This window comes from Alligator sinensis, unplaced genomic scaffold (genome assembly GCF_000455745.1).
Source record: "Alligator sinensis unplaced genomic scaffold, ASM45574v1 scaffold11_1, whole genome shotgun sequence".
In the NCBI taxonomy this organism is placed as follows: Eukaryota; Metazoa; Chordata; order Crocodylia; family Alligatoridae; genus Alligator; species Alligator sinensis.
Genome location: NW_005842801.1, coordinates 1,310 through 8,284, shown reverse-complemented (window position 1 = coordinate 8,284; position 6,975 = coordinate 1,310). Strand labels below are relative to the sequence as shown.

Genomic DNA, 6,975 nt, shown 5'->3' with positions numbered 1-6,975 from the left:
AAAAAAAACAGGGGGGGGGGGGGGGGCGCGTAACCTTGACCACTTAACCCATATGATCACCTGTAAATGGAAAATCAACAGGTGGCCAATGACACTATTATTCAATATGCTGGATGTGGCTGCCATTGCCAGCCTCATCATTTGGCTAGGCCACAATGCAAACAGGAAGCAAAGATCACATTTAACAAGACAGCGCTTTTTTTTGCAGGAGCTTGGAGAACAGTTGATCAACGGACAAATAAAATGAAGAATGATGGATACATGTAATCTGTCTAAATTCATCAAGTCTGGTATGACTGTCCTAAATTACAAATTGCTACAACGCACTCGAGTAGAACCTTCTGCAAGCATGAGTGGACATTGTGCTCTTTGTCCAAGGACAGATGACCACAAAACCCAAAAATGATGCAAAGATTGTAAGCAATTTGCTTGTGTATACTACAGTACATAACTGCTGCTTTGTGAGGAATGCTATATTTAGTTAAAACAATTAGGAAATGCTTTTGGAAGTACTATTAGTTTGAAAACAGTGTGAACTGCAGACTTAGCAAATTGTTCGTTCATGTTTTGAAACTCTAAAAAAAGTTTAAATTTTGTTCATAGTTCTAGTTAAATAATATTTTGGGTTCAAATCATAATAAATACTCTTTCAAATAATCTGTATGTTTAATAAATAGTTTTTGGTACATTTATACTGTTGTCACTGGTTCCATTTTGTTCATGCGGGTGGGGTAACAAGTTACCACATGAGCCCAACAATGTCAAATTGTGGGGTAACAAGTTACCCCATGACAACAACAACAGTCACAGTTTCATGAGAATGGATGAGGGTTATGTACATTTGCATAGTGTATAGAGAGGTGATTGCATAATAGCTCAAAATAAAGACTTACTCTTGTATATTGTATGTGAGTGGTATGTGGGGGGGTGTGAGGGATCGTGTGGAGAGTGGGGGATGTGGGGTGTGGGGTGTGTGTGGGTGGATGTAGGGTTTGTGTGGGATGCAGATCCGTGGGTGGGTGTGCATGTGTGGGGTGTGGGCTTGGAGTTTCTGGGGGGGTGTGGGGGTGTGGGAAGTATGGAGGTATGTGGTGGGTTGTGAGGGAGGGTGTGGTGGTGTGGGGGAAGGTGTGGGGGGTGTACATGTGTGTGTGGGTATGATGGGGTCTGGGGGATGTGTTGGCCCCCCCCACACACACACATACACCCCATGATGCACATCCCCTGACACTGGTAGCAGCAGCACTAGCAGGCAGCAGGCCCTCAGGATGCTCATGGCCCACAGCACACAGAGCCCCCTGGTAACATAGCTTCAGCCAGGAGCTGCACGTGGAGGCAGGGAACTGGGCCAGGCTGCCAGCTCCATTGCACGTGGCTCTCAGGTGAGTCTCAGGAGCTGCATATGAGCCACAGGGAGCCCCGCACAATGGGGCCAGGCCAGCCCTGCATTCCCACTGAGCTGGAGTAGGAGCAGCTGCTGCCCCACCCTGGCCCCATACTCCCTCCAGCCCTGGAGCTGTCATAGGCCCTGTGCTCCCATTGGCCCCAGCCCCATGCTCCAGGCTCTGCGTTCCCACCAGCCCCAGTGCCAACACCTTGCTCCCACCCAGCTGCAGCTTCCCCCCTGCCTACCACCACTTCCCTATCTCCTGCCCAGAGTGCTGCAGCAAGGACCAAAGGAGAAGCCCCTGGAGGCCAGGGGAGCTAAGAAGTTCCCTGAGTGGCTGCAGAAGCAGCACCAGCAGCCCCACCTGGAAACTGTGTGCACTAGCTGGGTCCAGGGCTGGGGCCAAGACTGGGGCCCTCCCATGGGCGAGGTTAGGAGTGCACGTGCTGCCTCCACAGCTTGCCCCAGGTGGAGCACAGCAGGGGCAGCCAGTCTGAGCCAGATACAATGAATTAGTGAGCGCCTGCTGGGCCATATTCAGCCTGTGAGCCCCTGGCATAGGCTCATGCGACATCCTGGAAGGCTGTGCCAGCAGGCTTCAAACTGCTCGGAGCCAGAGAAGTGTGTGGCTGGAGAATGCAGCACAGAGCAGCCTTTTAGAGCATGGGGCAGGTGCCCAGGTAGCTGTGGCCAGCTGCAGCCGGTACCTGGACCTCCCACTGGCTGCAGCAGCAGGCCAGGAGCATCCCTGACCTAAACTGCTCCCCCTGGGCTCAATTTGCTCCCATCACTGGGTGCATGAGTAGACACCGTGTCCACATCAATTTACTTTGGTGCAAACTGCCCTGGAGTAAATTCAGTTACAACTGCACGTGTAGATGCGCCCTATATGCTCAAATGATCCTAGGAAGAAGCTCATGTCCAGCACTATAGAGCAAAACGTCAGAGTGTTTACCAATCTGTTAAAAAAAAATCTGTTTAAAAAAGAGGGGAAAAATCCTTTCCCCCCAAATCTGCTGATTGACTTGATTCTGAGCTCATGTGTAAAATTGTCCTGCCATATAATTAAGTGCACATTTGCTTCACAGCAACACATGCCCTGGCTGGGACCTCCTGAGAATGTCCTGCTCACCTCTGCCTAGAAAATACTTCCAAACTAGGAATACGGAAGTGAAGATGCTCCAAGGCACCTCACTGTGGCTGATCTTGATGTCCAACATGTTTGAGACCTATCACTGGTGCCCCTGGAGCATCCTTCTGGTATAATTCCAGATTTTAAGTCTGTGTGCTTGCAGTCTGTTCTCTCCCTCTCCCTTCCACTTCTGCAGGTACAGCTTACTCTCTCCTTCCCTTTCTCCCTCCCCCTTCCTCTAAGGCAGGTACTGTTTATGGGAAGTAAGCTCTCTTTTTCCTCTCCCCTCTCTCCCTGACATTGGCAGCCTGTCCCTCTTTTCCCTCCCTACCAGAAAGGAGTGATGGTCCATGGTGCAGCCAGGAGGCAGGCACGCTGCCAGGGAGCTCCACCAATCTAAACTATTAAGCATGCACCCTTTGACAGACCTTTACTAGCTTCTCTATAAACCTGGTTAGAAAAAGAAACAAGAGAGATTTGATACTGTGTTGCAGTTGGCAATATATCCAGAGACAGTTGTTGAAATGATGCCATTAAAATCAGTACTGATATGAACCTCCTTAGCTGGTCACTTCCAAACGAACACTCCTGTTCAAAAAGAGAAGTAAGTGTGCCATATCATTATGTTTAACTCCTTATTTTATGAAAGGGTTCCTGAATACCTACCTATATTTTTCTGTGTTTTCTGGTCCAAGTAGGAGAAAGTTATGAGGAGGTTCCTAGTCCCTCGTATGGGAGCAAAAACTCAGGAGGTACAATCCAACCAAGATTCAGAGAATCCCATCCCTCAGGGACAAAGGTAAGGGTGTTTGGACTTTCAGCTAGATTCTTGCATGTGGACACATGGTTAGGAAAGCATTGGCATTTGTACTCTAGCAAACTGGAACTGAATACTAATTGCATTGTTGCCCTGGCCTATATGCACAAACTAATGTCTTCCAGCAAGGCAAAACTGAGCTTAGTCCTTCACATGGAGCACGCCATTTCTGTAAGAGCTAGCGCTATATCTGCCAAATGTTGACTAGACAAGAGATAGCGGGCTGTACTTTATTTTACTTATTATTAGTAATGGTAGTAGCCTGTTGACCTGAAAATAGCTTCTGATTTTTATAAGCAACTTTTATAATCAATTTATGAAACAGGTTTTAATTAGAAAGCTGTATAAATATATGTGGAAAACAGTGAAGATAGAGTGTAGCAAACTATTTGTATACACATTTGATCATGATAGAACTGGGTCAGTGTAATCCTTATCTAGTTGTATAATCTATATAGAAAATGTAGCCATGAACTTAATACGTTTTATTTTGCTTTGTTAATGCACATATATTTGTTATGATCATTTGTAATTGTATTGTGCCTTAGCTAGGGGAATGTCTTAGAAAGAAAATTACTGTTTTCTCACAGTCAGAAAAAGCTATGTATTGTTTCCTTCCTCTTATTAATCTGTTTCCAAGGGGCAAAGATACCTGATGCAACAGCTTGCTTCTGATTGTCCCTGAATAATGCTTAGCTACTTTCTTCTCTCATTCTATTAAGAAATCTGTGTGTCACAGTTCAGACTTTTGATTTTCCTTAGAAATAAAAACATGATGAATTTCATACAATATACTGTATATAAGGTAATATTAGGCTAGAAAACTACTTTAACTCTGTACTTTGTAATGCACTGGAGATATAAAAAGCTACTGGTGTGCAAATGACCTCCTCTGGGTTATCAGGCAGTCATTTTCAGAATCTTTAAAAATGTCCTAGCTATAGGACCATTGATTGTAAAAACAGGAATTTTGATTTTTTTCACCTTTAAACTTAATTGTCTTTAAAAAGGAAAAAGGAAGCCAGCACTGATATTAGTTCCTTTTTCACCATTTGTTCATAAGTATATTTATTTGCCCTCAAATAGTCAACTATGTTTTCAATGTACAATAGCTAACTCCGGCTCTATGCTAGAAAGTTACACCAATTTAATTAGAAAGGGATAGATAAATCAATATAAGCTCCCTGAAGCAGACATACTTGTATCAGTATGAAGGTGCTTTATAGCTATCCTTGTATGGAAAAAAGGCTAGACTGGTATACATGCATCCACAGAAGGATTTGATCTAATATATCTGTATTGGTAAAGGAAAGTCATATGCCTAACTAACCAAAACTATGTATAGATCATGTCTCAGAAGGACTTTGCAAAATTGGTAGGCTTAAGGACCTAATCTTGCTCATTTTATTCATGGAATATTGTTACTTATATTATTAAAATGATCAGGATTTGGGCTTGATTTTCAAACTAATAAGATAAATGAAAAACAGTGGCCTCAGTTCCTGTACTCATATGGATACACAAGATTCTCAGTCTTTATTTAAAAAAAGTTTCCAGGCTGCATGATTGCAGGGGGAGGAACATGAAAATATGATCCCAGATTACCATAACTGTTCAAAACCAGAAGGCCAAATGTATTTTATGATTTTTAAGATAATATTATGGTTGTGAGAGTATGCTCCATATGTTTTGAATGTTTGGGAGTGGCAAACCAAGCTTAGAACAAGCTGCAGAGGGAGTTATGGATTCTCTGTCACATTAAGTTTTGAAGAAAAGGCTAGATAGGCATCTGTTTAGGAACAGTGAATTCTCGCATGTGTCCTGGGAGTGGACTAAATGACACTTTAGTTTCCTTTCAGACTTATAATTTTACGATTGTGAGTGGCCTTTTGAAACATGCACATTTTTTTATTTTAAAACTTGAGAGACTTTCTGTCTTCTTGATTTCCCATTCCTTTGTAGCAGAATTGCTGTTTTGTTTTCAATACGGAGGAGGAGACAAATCTATGCAAAATGATTCTGGTGTACTGGAGTATAGACTCCATCCATAACTCAAGTTTTTCACTTGGCTTGCTCAGGGCATGTCATCATGGATCATGATCTCCAAAAACACCTTCAGCACTCATCCAGGTTTCTTCACGTATCGTCTTTACTCCCCATGGGGAACCAACATCTGAATGCCTGGCTTTGTTACCTTGGCTTTTAATACAAAGCCCTTCCCAAGATGCTTGGCACCTTTTGGAAGTCCCTTTCCACCGTTGCCACGCCCCAGCCTCATAAAGCTGCATTCAGGCTATGTTCTGTTGCCACCTCTCACTATAAGAGGTGTTGTATCTTTAGCCCTAGAAGCTGAAAACAGGAGAATACATTATCATTGCAGCTTTTACATGAAAAGAAAAATGCAATCTTTACAGCTTCAGAAGGTGAAGCACTCTCTGAAGCCTCAAAAAATAAGGCAGCAAGTGAAAAAAGCCCCACATTCCTTAATTTATGAGCTATCTCACCATTTTTTAAACCAACTCCATCAATGGTTAGGCCCTAATTGGTGCTTCTTTAACAAGTGGGATTGGCAATTCTCACCAGGGTGGCAACTCTTGAGTTTTTATTGGCAGCGTGGCCGTGTCTGGAGTTGATCTCAGAGACCCCTTCTGGAGCCAGGCGCCAAGGGGAGACTGCAATTCCCGGTAGAAATCTGACTTGGGTTCCTCTCCCTCAGCCCTAGGCAGGGCAGCTTGGACCTGTGACCCAAGTAGGACACGAAGGGCAGAAGACAAATGAAGCGAGCCTCAAAGGTAGCATTAAAAACCCAACAAATAACCCTTCCTCCCGCCCAAAAAAAGTTTTTAAGCCAATTTCATGAGTTCTTGGGGACCCGAATCATGCACTTTTCTAATTATTCGGGTTTCTGAGCAGTGGCCTTCCCTGCCCATGGCACAGGGGCCTGCCTGGGCCCCGACTGCCAACGACCTGGGGCATGCGGCACCCCCCGAGGGCAGACGGAGGGTGGCTTTGCTGGGGGACGAGAGCTCCTGTGCTTGCGGCTCAACAGGCAAGGCTCTTTGGGTGAATCCACGTCTTTCATTAGACAGACTCTCATCACTGGAAAAATTCTTCTTAGGAAGTTGTGTATTTTCTAGGGTTGGGAGAGACCTGAACAGATCATCAAGTCCGCCGCCCTGCCGAAGCTTTCCAGCACAAACACCCGCGGGTCTCAAGACGGTGACTGAAGCCACGGCCCCCTGCCAGCATCTCCCCCAGCGCTGCAAGGGAGCAGGGGGAGGAAGGGAGACAGGGGGCGGGGCTCACCCCTGCCCCTCCCCCTTCTCCCTGGGCCCAGGGGGTCTGAGCTCCAAGCGAGCACCAATCACCAGGCCGCCTCCTAGCCCCGCCCCTCCTTGCTCCTTTTGCCCCGCCCCTCACCACGCACCCCGCCTGCTGCGCAGACCGTCACTTCCGGCGGGGCGGATATCCGGACTGTACTGTCCTTTCCCATCCGGCGGTTTCCACGGTAACTGCCCCCTCCTTCCCCGCGCCGCGGCCTGGATCCGAGGTGCCCTGCTGTGACATCAAAGCTTCCCCCGTCGCTCGTCTCCTTCCCCCGACCGGAGCCCAGCGATGTCCACTCCGCCCCCGGCCGGG

At 46.2% G+C, this 6,975-nt stretch overlaps 1 long non-coding RNA gene across 1 annotated transcript; it reads right to left on the bottom strand.

The window, feature by feature from the left end:
- Positions 1–4,968: 4,968 nt before the first annotated feature.
- On the bottom strand, positions 4,969–6,578 carry LOC102383654. Its single transcript, XR_325103.2, has 3 exons — positions 6,487–6,578; positions 5,917–6,074; positions 4,969–5,685 (listed from the first exon to the last, which is right to left on the bottom strand). It is a non-coding gene; the product is annotated as an uncharacterized LOC102383654 (long non-coding RNA).
- Positions 6,579–6,975: the final 397 nt, after the last annotated feature.